The sequence below is a fragment of the Lutra lutra genome, chromosome 9 (assembly GCF_902655055.1).
Source record: "Lutra lutra chromosome 9, mLutLut1.2, whole genome shotgun sequence".
NCBI classification, from domain to species: Eukaryota; Metazoa; Chordata; class Mammalia; order Carnivora; family Mustelidae; genus Lutra; species Lutra lutra.
The window spans coordinates 90,975,423-90,993,910 of NC_062286.1; the positions used below are offsets into that span (position 1 = coordinate 90,975,423).

At 46.6% G+C, this 18,488-nt stretch overlaps 1 protein-coding gene and 1 long non-coding RNA gene across 2 annotated transcripts in view; one reads left to right on the forward strand and one right to left on the reverse strand.

Annotated features, from left to right (window-relative positions):
* LOC125109843 (ral guanine nucleotide dissociation stimulator-like) overlaps positions 1-18,488 on the forward strand; it is a 256,189-nt gene that overhangs the window by 229,741 nt on the left and 7,960 nt on the right. The window lies entirely within an intron of this gene.
* LOC125108440 (uncharacterized) lies at positions 10-18,221 on the reverse strand. Its single transcript, XR_007129910.1, has 3 exons — positions 18,080-18,221; positions 8,639-8,780; positions 10-1,255 (listed from the first exon to the last, which is right to left on the reverse strand). It is a non-coding gene; the product is annotated as an uncharacterized LOC125108440 (long non-coding RNA).

Sequence of the window (18,488 nt, forward strand, 5' to 3'; positions counted from 1 at the left end):
CCAGGTCTTTGCTGATGTGATATGGCACATATTCAAGTTCTAGTGAAATATCATAAAGAGTCAACTCAAAAAAACAAACAAACATGCAAAATATGGATGAGCTGGGAGAAAATAAGCAATGTTTCCTCTTTCCCATCAAAAGGAAGACCATTCCTGAATTATGCATGATTTTGCTTTTACCTGAATAACCATACAGATCAATAGTACTTGAAGAAAAAAGCATGTTTGGTCCTCAGCGATCCTTTCCCCTGATATGGCCGGCAAGAGCGGAGTGATTTCTTGTGGATATATCTTTGCTCCAGAGTGGGGAAAAAAAAGGAGTTCTTTCACCAACGTTCAAAGGGTTTTTAAAAAATGGCCTTCATTAAAATACATCTGCCCCTCCTTTGGAACCTGCTCACACTACACACCAGGCCAGTGAGCATCAAGGGGTTGGAAATATGGTACAAAGTCCCATGAAGCCACCTCTCCCTCTAAACCATTCTTCTCTCTGCCAAATTCTGCTTTGGTCAGCCTAAGGATCAAGTACCTGTCATTGGGCAATAAAGTGATGTGCATTAATCAATCAATGGCCCTAACTGGCAAGTTCCTTAAAAACTCACGGGACACAGATGGCTGTCATGACTTTCCCAGGAAGCAGCTACTGTCTTTCCATGAATGCAGCATGAAAATACACAGCTGGGTGAGCAGATGAATGTCCACTCATGAAACAATCATGATGAGGACAATAAACAGTAGTTTTGGATGGCAGATTTAAATCTCATTCACAGCCAAGAAAACACTCCACGTACATGATGTGTCTCTACTTCCTGCTGTTCCCAACATCTGAGTCCTACCTTCCATTCCTGTTTTCACAACTTCAGTAAATGTCTCCTGTCCTCATTTCATATAAAAAAAGGCTCTGATTCTTTCTATTCTAATGTCTGTTAGACATTACTGTGAACATGAGCAGGGGATAATTCCTCCTCTGAACCCATCTATGAAATAAAGATTTCTCTTCAGGATCATGACAAGCTGAGGAATCCAAGAGAACTTCCAGAGTCATTTCAACCTGTAAGGCTGGCTAAAATGTTCCTCACCATCCGCCACAACAGGGCTAGGACTGATGAGTGTCTCCACTGTACAGGTCCCTCTGGATGACATGATCGCTGGGAAACCAGGCACAAGGCAAGCAAAAATCAGCACCTGCTCTTCTGCAGTTTGTCTGAAGTGCTTGAAGCCACAGAAGAAACAGCTTGACTCCTTCAGATCTTATCTAAAAACAAAATTAAAGGTGACAAAATTAAACACATGTTTATGCAGAATGCACTGCAATGCAGATTCAGTTCTGAGAAAGAAAAACTAGAAGTTAAAGGTACTGTTAAATTCCTGCACCAAGTTCTTAGTGACAAGGAAGCAGGCGTGCTGCAAGAAGGCCAAGGGTGAAGAGCTGAGGTCTGGAGCCACAGTGCCTGGTTCCACTGCAGGCTCTGCTTCTTGCTAGCTTAGCTGTGGCCAGTGGAGAACCACTGAACTTCTCCCTTTGCATCAGTCTCCCCCTCTGAAAAATGGGGATAATAAAAGAATTTACCACAAAGTGCTGGCACAGAGTTAAGTGACTTACAACAGTGCCTGTATCATCAACTGTCAGTTAATCACAAAAACAATGCAAAGACAATCGTCCTCCAAATTTACAGTGTGCTTTGAATAGGGTTTTTGTTATGTCACTATAATATGCACATGTATCATGTAAAGTTCTTGAAGAATCTCAGAGCTAAATAAGACCTTAAAGACCTGGCTCAGTTATTTGATCTTGAAGCCCATTCCTCAGGCGTTTCTACATCAGCCCTCCTTTTCACCTGTGCAGGGAGCTACCTCAAGGGCTGCCACCAAAGCATCACTTCCACAAAGAGCCATTCAGAATTTTCTGGGACTCATGTCATTGCTGGACTTCTGGCATAAGCCCATTGTTCCTGGTGGATGCTTCCAGCAGTAGGAAATGGAACATGCTCAATGAGGGCAGGGGGTTGTGTCTGACTGGCCCACCACCATATCTCCTGCACCTAGAAAGGTGCCTGAAGCATGTAGCTGGCATCCAGTAAATGTGTGTAATAAATGAGTGAACTAGACAAGAATAGATACGTACTGGTATACATGGCCTGTGGAGTCCAGCTTCAAAAGCAGGAGAGTATTGAGACTCCTACATGGTAGGTTGAATGGCACTGAGTTAAGGAAAATGGGTCCTACAATCAGACCAAAGGTTAAACTTCAAAAGCTGTGCAATCTTGGACAAGTCACGACAACAACAAAGACCCCAGTCTTCCATTGATAATAGCTGGGAAGAGAGAATTCATTTCAGAAGGAAAGGGGACACAGGATGGCTGTGTACGACACTTATATTGTGGTCAAGATGGCAGTGTAAATTCACTTTATGGGGTCCCACACCATCATCCCCCACTACCATTTGAAATACATGGCAATGATAGATGAAATATATATATATATATATATTTTTCAGCATAACAGTATTCATTGTTTTTTTTTTTCACTTTTAATTTTTTATTTTTTCAGCATAACAGTATTCATTGTTTTTGCACCACACCCAGTGCTCCATGCAATCCGTGCCCTCCCTAATACCCACCACCTGGTTCGCCCAACCTCCCACCCCCCGCCCCTACAAAACCTTCAGATTGTTTTTCAGAGTCCACAGTCTCTCATGGTTCACCTCCCCTTCCAATTTCCCTCAACTCCCTTCTCCTCTCTAACTCCCCTTGTCCTCCATGCTATTTGTTATGCTCCACAAATAAGTGAAACCATACGATAATTGACTCTCTGCTTGACTTATTTCACTCACCATACTCTCTTCCTGGAAGAGATTATATATATATATATATATTTAAAGATTTATTTTATTTATTTATTTATTTATTTATTTATTTGACAGAGAAAGATCACAAGTAGGCAGATAGGCAGACAGAGAGAGAGAGAGAGAGAGAGAGAGAGGAGGAAGCAGGCTCCCTGCCGAGCAGAGAGCCCGATGCAGGACTCAGTCCCAGGACCCTGAGATCATGACCTGAGTTGAAGAGACAGGCTTAACCCACTTAGCCATCCAGGTACTCCTAGATGAAATATATTTTTAAGAGAAGAGTAAAGTTAGCAAGTGAACCTCGGTAAAAAACAAAACAAAACAAACAAAACCCCAAACTCACAAACATCCCCATAAAGCAGCAACCGCAGAAATTCTCAGTGATGAACAGATGTGTAGCCACAGGAAAAGATGTCTAGAGGCCAACTTCAAGGAGGACAAGTTGCTCCCACTGGAGATAAAGGCAGACTGAAAGGCCTGCTCGCTTGCTGCCTGAAGCCACAACTTCAACTGGGCTGGCAGCCTGGATTGCACACCACTTGCTTCACCAGAACACTGTGAGGTTTTCAGTAGCTCATTACATCTAAACACTACTGCCTCCTTTAACAAGGTTTCCCTTCCAGATCACCCCTGACTTACAAGGATAGGCAGCAGGTGTCCCTACACGTGCTCCTTCCAAACTCTCTCCTCTCTCTGCTTTCTTATGATCCACTTTTTATTTATGGGCTATCTTTACAGATATCCTTTCTGGGATTAAACAGGTCTTAATAATTCTACCTTTTGTAAAGGAAGGCTTCCCCAATTATTTATATGTTGATAAATATTTACCTCTGAATCTCCATAAACCATCACTTTATATGGCACCAACATGTAGAAAATAAGAATGAAGTTATCCAATTTTCAGAATGAACCATACAAATTACAACCTACTTCTAAAGCCAGAGATGAAAAGAGAACATCTGCATAAACAAAAGTAATGCGGGTTCCTTATTCATTCATATTTATAGTGCAAAATGGACGTTTTAGGAAGATTAGAATAATGCATACTTGTTCTATTATATAGGCAACTAATCCTCTGTAGATGGTAATGTCTCCATAACTCCATCCCCAATCTAGAATTTCTGGACACGAGGAGAGGGTATTAAAATCTCCTCTGTGGGAGGCAGAGGATTACAGTGTCTGGCTCTAGCCTCCCTGCTGCAGGACGAGACTTGCAATTAGTGATGGCAAGTGGAATTCACAAAACATTTCTGGGCTTTAGAGGACATCGGAAAACTAACAAAGGACTTAGAAAACAGTAGGAAAGGAAGCAGGAAGAAGGGAGGTGGCAGAAACAAGTGAGCCCAAACCTGATCTATAAGCAACAAGCTCAAGAGAAACTAATCAGGTGCCAGAGAACAAATGCCATTTTCACTGCAGGATCTCTACAGGTCTGTGCCCTCTGGACCCCAGTTCCCACCACATGGTAAGTTGGGGGAACTGAATCTGAGCTTTCCTTAATAAACCAGGACCCTCAAATGGAACCAAAGTGATCCCAACCAAGAACACTCCCAGCCTCCTGGCAAAGGAAAGACAAACCCTCCAGAAAAAAACAAAAACAAAAACAAAAAACAAAAAACAAAACAAAAAAAAAAAAAAAAAAAAAAACAGAATTAAAAGAGATTACATCTATGTTCCAATAAATCTGGTCTCAATATCCTATCACAGAGCATGCAAGAAATGAGGCCACTGTGAGAGACAGCAGACTGGGGGAAAATGAAGACTTTAGACACTGGAATGATCACATACAGAATAGGAAATATTACATGTTAATTGTTTAACAACACAAAAGAGGTTTAAAAATGAAGAAGGATCAAGAGCCTATGAAAAGCAACAGGCCAAGTGTGATCATGGAACTGAAGGAAGTTAAACAGGGACCAAAAATCACTGAGATGTAAAACACAACAGAATGGTCGGGCAGTAGATGAGCCCCAAATAAAGGAATTCACGCACTGCACACAAGAAGTGAAGACATTCTTCAGAATGCAACACAAGGAGGCAGGAGAAGAGGATGAACACCAGCTCGAGAGACATGGACAACAGATGGGAGGTTTAAATAAGAATCCTGGAAAGTACAGCAGAAGGACAGAGTCAACATTTCAGAAGACAACAGCTGAGCATTATACAGAAATGATAAATCCAGAAATACAGGAAATGCACAGATACCAAGCAAGACAAGAAATCTTCAACTAGACATTTTGTGGTAAAGCTACAGAACACCAAAAACTAAGAAAAAGGTTTTAAGGAAAGCCAGAGAGAAAAGGCATTTAAAGGAATGAACAGGGTGGAAACAGGGTTTAAAGATGCTACAGTGGTAAGGAGATGCCAGTAAAATGGTACCGTAAAGGGTGACAGGAGTATTTTTACTGTCACTGCAGCTAATACTGTGTCTAATGCACATAACAACTGAAGACTGTGAAGGTTAACCTGGAGCAGAAAAACTAAATGAATTATGACCCTCAAAAGTAGGATCATGCCAATGAATTTCACAACTCTGGTGATCACTTTCAAAGCATCTCTCTTTATCATAGCATTTGTATCATGTCCGGGAAGAGATATTACAGCATACATGATAGAATATTTTAAAACAATAGTCCATTTTGCTCAAACTCCATGTTGAAAGCAAACGACTCTGTCAAACACTTTGAAGAAGGAAAAAGTAGTGGAACCATGTTTTGTCAAGAAAGCCCAGGGAGACTAGCCATCAGGGAGATTCAAATCAAAACCACATTGAGATATATCACCTTACACCAGTTAGAATGGCCAAAATTAGCAAGACAGGAAACAACATGTGTTGGAAAGGATGTGGAGAAAGGGGAACCCTCTTCCACTGTTGGTGGGATGCGAGTTGGTGCAGCCTCTTTGGAGAACAGTGTGGAGATTCCTCAAGAAATTAAAAATAGAACTTCCCTATGACCCTGACATTGCACTACTGGGTATTTAACCCAAAGATACAGATGTAGAGAAAAGAAGGGCCATCTGTACTCCAATGTTTATAGCAGCAATGGCCACTGTTGCCAAACTGTGGAAAGGACCAAGATGCCCTTCAGTGGACGAATGGATAAGGAAGATGGGGTCCATATACACTATGGAGTATTGTGCCTCCATCAGAAAGGATGAATACCCAACTTTTGTAGCAACATGGATGGGACTGGAAGAGATTATGCTGAGTGAAATAAGTCAAGCAGAGAGAGTCAATTATCATATGGTTTCACTTATTTGTGGAGAATAACAAATAGCATGGAGGACATGGCGAGTTAGGAGAAGGGAGTTGGGGGAAATTGGAAAGGGGAGGTGAACAATGAGAGACTATGGACTCTGAAAAACAACCCGAGGGTTTTGAAGAGGCGGGGGGTGGGAGGTTGGGGGAACCAGGTGGTGGGTATTAGAGAGGGCACAGATTGCATGGAACACTGGGTGTGGTACAAAAACAATGAATACTGTTATGCTAAAAATAAATTTAAAAAATGATTAAAAAACAAAAAACAAAAAAAAAAAAAGAAGAAGAAGAAGAAGAAGAAGAAGAAGAAGAAGAAGAAGAAGAAGAAGAAGAAGAAGAAGAAGGAGAAGAAGAAAGAAAAAAGCCCAGGGAGAAAAGCAAGTAGTAAAACCAAGTAGCAGTATGGAGAAAAGGCAGCCTCGGGAAGAAAATGAACACCATTTTCTTCTGCTTTGATCTATTTTTTGTTTTCTTGTTGTTGGTATCTTTTTTTTTTTTTTTTTTTTGGGTCTTTCCCAGAAATCACTTCATATATATACATTTATCTATTCAACTTCAGTGAAAGTTGGGAGGAAAAGGTGCCAGAACTCCTGAAAGGTTGTCTTCAGCTGAGTGCTTATTTTCTTCTTTCAGTTTTTCTGGGGTTTCCCACTATTCTTCAGTAAACATGTGTTGCTTTCTGGCAGGGTAAAGCCAAATGGATTCTTAAAAGAAGTAATGGCAGGTCATCCGTACATCCAGGTCAGGAGACAGCCCATACCAGGGCAGGCAGAGAGGGTAGTAGACTCCCCTCTGTGAGTTCCTGCCCTCTTGGTCTTTCCTCAGCCCTTGCTCTCTGCTCTGTCTCTCCAGTCACAGCCCAAACCCAGAGCAACAAAAGGACTGTTCAAAACTTAAACCCTGTGAGAAGGGCCACGCAGAGGCAAGGAGAGCCCTGTAAGACTCTGAGCCATGTGGTCTGTGTCTGAGACTGCACATCTCTTTGAGCCACATTCCATTCCCTCCATGCCTAATGTTGGCCTTGGGTTCTACAGAAGCAGTCAGGGCATCCATATACTCCTCTCTACATGCTTTTCTGTATACCTGATCCCGTCTCAACCCACAACCCCCAGCGCCATGCACCATCCATCATCTCCCTTCAGTCAACCTGCAAATAGGTAAATACAGCCTGTAAAACCCGCCCTCGACCAAGCTATGCCTGGAGTTATGATCGTCTGTCTTTACCATCAAACTTTCTAAAAGGCTACTCTTGTGTGTGGCCTCCATGGTCTCACACCCAGTCACTCTATCTCTCTGGCTTAGGACTCCACTACTCACCTCGCCTTTTCTTTCAGTACTCAGTGACAACCTCCACGATCTACCACCACCCCCCAATCAAGCTGCTCTGCAACTTTTCACATCATCGAACATTTCTGACATTTCATTCCTTGAAATCTCTCTTCTCTAGACATCTGTGCAAAAATGCCTTCCTGGCATCAAAGCCACGTCCCTCCCCTTCCATCCACTACTCCTTTATCCTTCCTCTTTATCTGCCCAAGAAAAGAAGGAATTACCCTAAATCCTTAACTGTCACTCTCTCTACAAGGAATATATCCCTTGGCAACAGCATGATTGCATCTCTCTTCCCCCAAGCACCCATCCCTACATTTTGACTGTCCAACCAGAACCTACACCTGCAGGTCCCAAAGACACCTCAACTCAGACCGCCTAAAGCTGCACTCCTCCTCTTATCTTCTGGGCCTGGCTCCCTTCCTGAGTTCCCATGACTGTTGTGGGACTCATCTGATGTGACACATCAGACTCAACATTCTGAAAGCACAGATGCACCCCTACGCCTACTGCAGCATTTCCTTCCTTGGCTATCTCCATAGCCGAGATATGGAAGCAGTCCAAGTGTCCAGCAACAGAAGACAAAGTGGTACATACACACAATGGTATATTACTCAGCCATCAAAAAGGATGAGATCCTGATATTTACAACGGTATGGATGTACCTAGACGGTATTGTGCTAAGCAAAATAAGTCAGACAGAGAAAAACAAATACTGTATTTCTAGGTATGATTCCTTAAAAAATGCCCTACATATCCAAGTTTTAATGCAGGACCAGAAGCTACAGTTTTAGCATATATCACCACAATATAAATAAAATCTTAAAAAAAAATAAAGTGAAATAATAGGACAACAGCAGCTAGGGTAAAAAGACTTAACAATTGTCTTGCTCATCATCACCAGCACCATACCAGTTACATGTCTGACCCCCAGGCCAGCATAGCGGGTGTGAGGACAGGTCCAGGCAGAGAAAGTGTTACTTGTTTGTCACATTTTTTGAAAAATGATAAACAGAAGGGATGCCTGGGGGGCTAGGCTGGTTGAGCAGCCAACTCTTGATCTCAGCTCGGGTCTTGATCTCACGGTGGTGAGTTTGAGTCCCACACTGGGCTCTGCACTGGGTGTGGAGCCTGCTTAAAACTAAACTAAACTAAACTAAACTAAAATAACACCTCTGTCAAAAGTACGTGAATTCACAACCTACATGTAAGTCAAGTTCTACTTGTTCTAAGACAGCATGAAAACCAAGATGTTGTTATAAAGACAGGAAGCAAGATAAATTGTGTATGCCATGTGCTGTGAGATGACCCCAACAGCATTCAAGTCAGCCATGGCCCTCCACACATCTACAAGAGAGGGCATATTATCCCCATTAGCACAGAGGAAACCAAGGCTCAGAGAGGTAAGAAAAAAAAAATGAGTCCAAGATCATAGCATCATTTAGCAGCACAGCCAGAATATATAGGAATGACCTCAAAACAGGCCACACCTAGTGGAAGAATAGCTTAGTGTGGAGTTATGAAAACCCAGGTAGAAGATTGCCTCAGAAAGGCAGATAATCAATTAAGTAAAAATAAAGAGGCATCTGGGTGGCTAAGTCGGTTAAGCATCTGCCTTGGGCTCAGGTCATAATCCTGGGATCTTGGGTCCTGGGATCTTGCCTATGTCAGGCTCCCTGCTCAGCAGGGAGTCTGCTTCTCCCTCTGCCTCTGCTCCCCACTCATTCTCATAAACAAACAAATCAATAAAATCTTACCCAAAAAAATGAAAAATAAAGACCATAAACTTACAATAAAGATATGAATGATGAGTCAAAGCTTTCAGTGACACACACACACCTGCCTACAGTTCTCTGGCTAAAACGTGGGTGGAATTGATGGGGTAGTTGGCACACAGGCCTGGACAGCACAGCCCCAGCAGATGGAGAACCCTGGTGTAGGTTTAGCTACCTTTCATTGTCCTTTAAAATGTCAAAACTAAAGAAATCTGGTAGGGTTACTGAAGTCTGATCCCGGGGGAAGCCTGGTTGGCTCAGTCTGTTAGGCAGCAGCCTAACATGACTCAGGTCATGATCACAGGGTCCTGGGATCAAGTCCTGCATCAGACTCCTTGCCCAACCCAACTCCTTGCCTCTCCCTCTGCCTGTTGCTCCCCCTGCTTGTGCTCTCTCACTGACAAATAATCTTTAAAAAGAAAGAAGAAAGAAAAAAAGAAAAAGAAAATCTGATCCACAGTATAGAACAACACAAAGGATGGTACTTTCTTGGGCTGATTTTTGTTTGTTTGATTTTAAGTAGGCTCCACAGCCAGCATGGACACTAGTGCAGGGTTTGATCTCAGGACCCTAAGACCATGAACTGAGCTGAAGGCAGACAATCGATTAAGCCACCCAGGCACCCCACTTTCTTGGGTTCTAATGGGACTTTTCCTGGGTTCTAATCCTAGCTGTACTGGCTGCCCAGGGGGAATGAAGTCCAGCACCACGAGGAAAGCATCCCAAGGCAGCAGTCCTCTGCAAGAGATTTGCTGGTGGCTGCCATCATCAAAGAGTCAGTGGGTGAACATTTTGAAGCACTGTAGGAACAATGATAGCCACTGCCTTTTGGGTGTCACTGAACCATTCTACTCACCTTCAGGAAACCTGGCCCTTCTACAGTCAATGCAGCAAAAGCAAACTTGTTAGAAGAACAGGGGACGGGGTCATCTCCCTCCCTCCCAGAAATTGAAGCAACCAGTCAAACAGTGCAGCACTGGAGAAAAAATAAAAATATGAAGGAATGTGGGGGGGGGCACCTGGGTAGCTCAGTCTGTTAAGCATCTGCCTTTCGGTCAGGTCCTGATCTCAGGGACCTGGGATCTGAGCCCCACATCAGGCTCCCTGCTCAGTGAGCATTCTCCCTCTCCTTCTCCCTCTGCCCCTGCCCCTAGCTCATTCTCTCTCTCTCAAATAAATAAAATCTTAAAATCTTTAAAATAAGAAATTTAAAAATGAAGGAATGAATCAAAATGCAGAATTCAGAAACAGATGGAACTACATATAAAAACCTGAAATATGACCCGGTGAGTGAGGAAGGATTATTAAGTCATGATACGGTATGAACTGATTGCCAATTTTTTCTTAGAACATAGAGCACACTGCACTACACCAAAACAAAACACAAAATTAGGATTGAATACAAAAACAAAATTATCAGTGTTATTCCATCAAGTGTTTCTATAACCTACTGATCAAAACCTCAGTTCATCCTCCAAAAGAATCTGGGCACCACCTCAGCACACATGAACACATTTTCAGGCCACAGTTCACACTGCTCCAGTCCCCATTCTGAGTCTTGAGCCCTGGGCTCCTCCAGGCAAAGCCACCACCAACTATGTCAGGGCCCCTGCCCTAGAAATCCCCAAACCCAACCACTTCACAACAGGCAGACTCAGGGAGATTCAAATGGGCAGAAATTGGGGACTTTGACTTTTTTTTTTTTTTTTAATTAAAAGGAGAATACAGCAAGAAACATTTCTAGCACAAAGTGAACAGCTAATCTCTCACAATGTCGAGAGTATTAGAATTATCAAAACACCATCAATAGTTTGACAGGTCAAACAGGCCAAAAGCTGGAAACACCAGAGGAAATGCTCACAGCAAACAGACCTGAAAGCCAGGGCCTGGACCAGCTGACATGGCTCTGCCGCTTACCATAGCAAGAAAGTGTAACTTTCCTGGGCCTCAACTTCCCTCCTGGCCAGCAGGAAAGTGGCAACACCACAAAACTCATGTCTGGGTCAGGGATTACATGAAAGGAGAATGCTCGGCAAGAGCCCTGGCATACTGCCCGTCCAACCACAGTCTGTGCCCAGTGAGTGGAAATTTCCTCTACCGCAGCCACACAAAGAGCTGAAGGATCTGCACAAGATGCCTGTTTATTTATTTACCAGTCACAAAACCACATTCTGCCACAAGCAGAGAGGGTAAGAGACCCCAAGAGATGGGAATATCCTGCACCCTGCCTGGACCAGGCTTTCAAGACAAGTTGGAAAGCCCACAGCAGCTCTGCCACTGACTCTGAATAAGCCTTTGGAAGATAACGCCATCCCAAACAACAGTTTAATTTACTTCTCTTTAAAAAGCAGTGGGACAAGGTCTTGGCCACATCTTCATAAATTAACAGCTTAGGAGGGTAAACCCCAATGATTTAGTTATGTCCCCAGCAGGCACACCTCCACTCGTGGCCAGCTTCTGGGAGAAAGGGTGCTCCCCACCCACGAGGACACCCTCTAACACTCATCTGCCTGAAGATGCTTCCTGCCCATGGGCATTTACACCCTGGAGCCCTCCCCATCTAAGTTCCTCTCTGGATGATGCACAAGGCAACTTCCTCACACCCCCATCACCACTGGCGACACCGCAGCTACCCCCGAGCCTTCAAGCAGGGTGCACCTGTCTTTGCTGCCAATCGTCCCATTAGCCCAGCTCCGTCACTGATTTCTGTACCCATAATTAATTAATTTATGTATGTATGTATTTATTTATTTTTACAGATTCATTTATTTTAGGGAGAGAGAGAGAGAGAGACAGAGAGAGCGCACACACACAAATACAGGGAGATAGAACCTCCAGCAGATTCCACACTGAGAGCAGAGCACACCTCAGGGCTCAATCCCACCACCCTGAGATCATGACCTTAGCTGAAACCAAGAGTTGGATGCTTCAACGACTGAGCCACCAGGCGCCCCTCTGTACCCTTAATCTTAAGAAAAGACAGACACCGCTTCTTTCTGTCAGCCACAGCCTCAGAAGCCATCTATCACACAGCCAAAGCTTCCAGAGGGTAGGACCAGGTCTGCAACACCAGTGATGCCAGAGTATCACCATAAAACTATAATCTAGTGAGTACCAGGCTCTGCTCTAAGCTCCTAATATGGCCTTCTGCTTTGTACCCCTCCCAGACCTACATGCTAGGTATTATCCCCAGTGCACAGAGGAGGACACTGAGGTCCATGGCTTACCCAAGGGATCTACTTTTATGTGGCAGCAGTGGGGGCCTGAACCCAAGTCTGTGACCCCAAGGCCCCTCGGTCAACTCTGCTACTCACGCAGCCCCAACACAGTCATCAAATACCTCCCTAAACCCTCATCCTTCCTGTGAAAAAGCATGGTCTTCTGCCAGCCATTTCCCAGATGGGAAGAAAGCCGGCTTGAGCCAGATATAGTGACCTGCCCATGATGGTACAGGCGATGTCCCACCTGTTCTCTCTCTAACACCCATGTCCTTCTGCACGAGGCCCCATGAGGTCCTTCATGCTTCCTGTGGAAAATTCTGGTGAGACCATCAGTCTCCTGGCAGGCTTTCATCTTGACCCTATAGGACAGGACCAGTTAAGAGAAACCGGCTAGTTAAGCCTCTGAAATGGGGTCCTATCACCCAGGAAAACCCCCTAATCTCCAGGGCATCACCCACGTGAATTAGCTGGCTTTGTAGAGGGCTCCACAAGCACCAGCCTTGCTGAGTCACTTTCTCTAAGGTGGTGGCTGAGACAAAAAGGACCCAGGAAAGAAAGGCATAGGCTGTTGTGGAACTCCAGTGCCTCGGCATCAACAATTAACGTGAGCAGCTGCCTCTGCTCACCAGGTCTGCATTGTATGTCGGGCACACTGTTCAAAGTTCACACCCCCCATCTCTGTAACCTTCACAACAACCCCCGGAGCTCCCTGCACCATCATTACCACCTCACAGACAAGGAGATAAGGCATGAGGGGTGTGTAGAATGATGCAGCTCTGTGCTGGGGCCAACCTGGGGAGGACACCAACAGGCTTGCTCTTCCCACTGCTGCAGAAGCAGCTGAAAACAACGGGTCAGTTTGCATTATGTAGAGTGGAAAAGTCAACCATAAAAGTCATTCGATTTTTAATGGGTTATTCCTCAGGATAAAAACAGTTCCAAAAAATAATTTCCTAGAAGTTTAACATATTCCTCCTTCCAGGTGCCTGGAATGTGATAGAATGTTGTTAAAAATAATTTTCGGCCCATTAGCATGCCAGACAGAAACTGGAAGTAAGCTGTTGAGGGTCCCCAAAGGCTCTGTCACAACCCTAAGGAGAAGACATATAGCTTTCACTGTCCCAAAGTGGTTATGTTAAAAAAAAAAAAAGGCACAGGTGGGACATTTTAAATTACAGACTTTCAATGCAGGGGCAGTGGGGGCAGGGAGGGTGTCCCTCCACTACCCCCAAATGTTTCAGCTACATATAGTGACTTACCAAAGTGACTCATCACAAGTACCTACAAGGTGACTGACAGGCAACTGACCGATGAGGAAGGTATTTGGACCACTTAACAAAACCAGCACAACTTAGAATCTTCATTATTAAGAATAGAAAACCATTTATTAAACATTCACCAGGCACCAAACCCGCTAGGCACTGTCACACGCTCTACTCATCACAAGGCTGTCAAACATCAAAGCTCACCCCACCTTGCTGCAATGCTTCAGAACCTAAGCTTTGTGATGATCGATAAACTACATGCTTAACAATGTTTACACGTCTCTGTATGTTAGAATTCAGGGAAAGGTTTTTAAAAATGACATAAAGGGGGAAAAATAATGCAGGTTCTGGAGGCAGGCTGCCCAGGGTTCAAATCTTGGCTCCTCCACTTACAAGCTGTGTGACCTAGACTGCTTTAACTCCCCTGTGCCCATATTTCCATGCATTAAAATGGTAGCCATAACAGACCCTGTCTCCTCAGGCAAATAAAGCATTTTGGTGGTGTTGTTGTTGTTTTAAGATTTTATTTATTTATTTGACAGAGAGACAGAGACAGGGAGAGTGGGAACACATGCAGGGGGAGTGTGAAAGGGAGAAGCAGGCTTCCCACTGAGGAGGAAGCCTGGTGAGGATTAGATCCCAGCACCCTGGGAGCATAACCTCAGCTGAACCAACTGAGCCACCCAGGTGCTCACAAATAAAACACTGAAAATCATTCCTGGCATGAGTTAAACCTCAGAAGGTGTGGGCTGGTATTACTTCTTGCTGGGCACTAGATAGGGCCAGCAGCCTCAGGCCCACTGTTTTAGCAACTCATTTGCATAAACAAAGCCCAGGCTCAGCCACTTTGTGCTCACTTTATGGTTTCTTCCTGTCACTAACATCTCTCCTCACACCTGCTCTGTGGCACTAAACTCTGGCCTCAACTTCCCATCTGTCAAATGAGGTGAGGAGCCCAGCTGATCTACCTGAGGACCTTCTGGCTGGGCAATCTAGGATTCTTGATAACTCAGGGCCCAGAAATTTCAGAACCACCCTAACACAAACATTACCAGATGACACCCACTCATTTTCCTCAAATCTTCTCTTTCGTATTATGTATAAATGCCTATTTTCATGGCAAATCTTCTCCAAGATCCCAGATCTCCACGAGCACCCACAATAGGCTGGGCAGGCATCCCCAGTGTTGAGGCTGGGGACATGATGGTCAGAAACTCTGACCCCCAGGGGAGACAGATTCCAAATCAAGCTGCTCTGATAAGCAGGTCCTCCCTGTTAGAGAGGATTTCAACAGAGCACAGTTGAGAGGAAGTGCAGGCATGAAACTCAGAACTTGGCCCACTGGGCAGAGGGCAGTACGACAGTGGGCCGGAGGGGTGACAGAGGGATGGAGACGAACGGCAGGATCAACAGAGGCCAGCCAAGGCAGCACTGATGCTGAATGTGAGAGGGTGGGCTGGGGACATACTGTGAAAATGGCTTCACAAGCAGGAAGCAAGCCCAGCTCAGCACAAAGCAAAGTGCTGAGCAGCAACCTGCTGGGACCAGGTTGGACACTAAGGTGAGCTGAAAATGGCTGCGGGACCCAGTGCAGTCTGAATCTCACCCATGCCTCTCACAGGCTGGGTGACCCTGGACCAGTTATGCTACGTCCTTTAATGTTTCCTAAAGGGTATATTTACTCCATAACCCTGAGACGTTCTCATTTGGGTTAGGATCCGATGGTGCCCACAATCTACAGGGATCCAATATATACAACTAGGACAGCCTGGAGAGGGGTGGGCAATGCAGGCTGGACAGGGGGTTAAGAAGGAGTCAGGAAGAAGTCATTCCCACACTTGAGGCATGAGTTGGTACTGACCAGATACACTGGGCAAGAGACGGTGTCCTAAGACTGCTGTAAGACTAGCGGGGTCCAGGCAAAGCACCTAACAGTGCGTAGATGTAACCCATCTGTAAAAGGGGGGTGGTGGTTTCAGCTGGTTGAGCATCTGACTCTTCATTTTGGCACAGGTCATGATCTCAGGGTCCTGGGATCAAGCCCCACCTGACTCCAAACTCAGTGGGGAGTTTGCTTGAGATTCTTGGTCCCTCTGCCTGGCCCATTCACCTGTGCCTGCATGTGTTCTGTGGTGCGCTCTTTATCTCTCTCTCTCCTTTATCTCTCTCTCTCTCTCCAATAAATAAATAAATAAATAAATAAATAAATAAATAAAGGAAGTCAGGAAGGACCAGGAGACCTGCTGTTAAGGTCCCAAAGATGCCACCCTCCTCAACTAGCCTCAGGAAATAAAGTAAGTGGATGCCCAGGAGCCTCCTGGATACAGAACTTTCCAAAGCAAAGCTTTCAATTTCGTACTGGAGAAAGGGGTGCTGTGCAAATTCAAGACAAAAAAGCTGGCCAGGGTGGGGTGGGGGTGAGGGTGGGTTTGGACGGGGTTGGCCCTGTAGGGCTCTGGCCACTAAATGCCCACTGCCCAAGCCAGGAACCTGGCATCTGTGCAGCCAGTCCTTCTGCTTCCTGAGGCTTCCACATCATGGCCTCACTCTGAAGCTTCCTCCTGGCAGCTCCTTACCCAGGGAGGCCACCTGTGAGCACCCCCACACACACACACCCCAGCTTCTGCCCCTCCATCCAGCTGGAGGGAAGGATCCCCAAGACTGCTCTCTCTAGTCTCTCCTGCACAGAGAGGGGTATGTGGCCCAGGAAAGGAGGGTCCCTGAGGATAGCTGAGTCCCTGGCCCGAAGACAGCTGGCTTGAGAATGTGGGGTTTCTGTGCTCTAGGCACAGCAGTTCCTAGAAGAAACAGGGTAGGGAGCTCCAAGGGGGAGGGGAGTCCTGGGAGTCTGGGACCACAAATGCTAGTGGCCCCCAAGTGGAAGGGTTTCAGTGACTCCAGAGGTGAGAGGGGCCAGGAGTCAGGCCTGGAGGTAGACAAGGACCTGTGGGGTAGGGAGTCTGAGATGGAAGTGATCCCAGGGTGGTCGCAGCACCAAAGTGGAGAGGTGGGGGTGGGGGGAAGGGGTCCATGGGCCAGATAGGAATGGTATCTTGGGGCTCCTAGGTAAAAGGCACTGGAGGTGGAGGAGGACCAGGGGGGCCCAGGCTGCACGGGCAGAGCCAGCTCCCCTCAGGCTGAGGAGGCCGGCGAGTCTGAGGGACAAAATTTTTCATCAAGTTCTGGAAAAGAAGCCTGTCAGCACAGGCATCTCTCCGGGGGGCAAACGAGCCCAGTGGTGCTGGGCCCCTTGATGTCAGTAGGGCCCCACGTGTTCCCCGGGTACCGAGAAGTGGAGTGAGGGCTCTGAGGCAAGGGCTGTGGGGCCTAGGAGCACCCAGACGCAGCAGCAGGTGGCAGAGGGCAGGAGCGCCCCAGCCTCTCTCCCTCCCTCCCTCGCGCCCCTACCCCCGCCTGAACCCCTCAGTACCTGAGTCAGCGGGTCTCAGATGCCATCCCCTGCGCCCTCCTCAGGCAGCCCAGAAACCCCATCTCCCAGAGAGGCGCTACTTGCGCGGCGAGTTCGCTGGGCCCTCGGAAGGCAGTGCGCGGGGCAGGCAGGTGCGCGCGCGCTGCGGGGGGGCGGGGGGGGGGAGCAAACAGGCGCGCGCGCCTCCGCAGGCCCGCGTGCCCTCGCCCCGCCTCCTGTTCCGTCCTGTCCCTCGAGGGAGCTGGCTGCGCCCCCTGCCGGCTCCCGCTGCTCTTCTGCCAGGCTGACTCCCGGACCCCAGTCCCCTGCCCAGTCCCCTGCCTCGCCCAGCTGCTTGAGCTCCACGCTTGCCCAGCTGCCACTCCTGGGCGGCTCGCCTGACGGCCGCGGCCCCGGTGCGGTGTGGCTGGCCCTTTTCTCTCCTCAGGGCACAGTGGAGCCGCAAGGGAAGGCCTGAGGGGAACTTCCGGTCTGCCCAGCCCCCGTGGACACCCTCCAGGGGCCTCTCTACCTGGTGGGCTCCACTCGTGGCCATCTTGGAACCCCCGGAACCCCCTTCAGAGACCAGGCGAAACCCTCTTTGGGGAATCCAGGCTCCTGGGGCCAAAGCGAGTTGATCTTGTGTACTGCTGTGTTTGTTCTCTGGCCTGGCATGGATTGACAGTCGCTGAATTGTTCTATTCTGGGGTCATCAAGGGCAGAGGAAAGAGTTAAGGGCTGGGACCCCCAGGTCTGGGGTTCACACAAGGCTTGGAGCCCTCTTGGCTGTCCCTGGCAGAATGACCAAAGAGGAGCCGTCAGAAACATGGATCTGCTGTGAACTGGCAGAGCAGTCAGGGACAGGAAGGGGAATGTCTCCTTCGCAGAGCATCTGGAAGCCTGCTGTGGAAGATGGGTTTGTCTGAGCCACGGTCATTAGTGTTGGGCCAAGGAACCCCTGGCTTGCTTCTCCTACCTGCATCCTAGGTCTAAAATCTCTCACAGGGTGCCTGGGTGGCTCCCTCAGTACAGCATCTGTCCAGGGTCCTGGGATCCAGCCCTGCATCTGGTTCCCTGCTCAGTGGGGAGCCTGCTTCTCCTTCATCCTCTCCCTCTACTTGTGCTCTCTGTCAAATAAAATTTAAAAACAAATAAATAAATAAAATGTTAAGAAAAAAAATGAAAAGAAAACTCTTAGCACCTATTAATTATGATGGCAGGAGGGGTGAGAAATTTTTAAAAAAAGCAATCTCTTAAGAGAATATATTAACACTTCTTACAGTGATTGGTGCATAATACATAAGCATTTTACAAATGCTTACATTTCTGGGTGGTTTTAAGGAAAAATGCTGAGTTTCCTTCAAACCCCAATATACCTTCCCCTG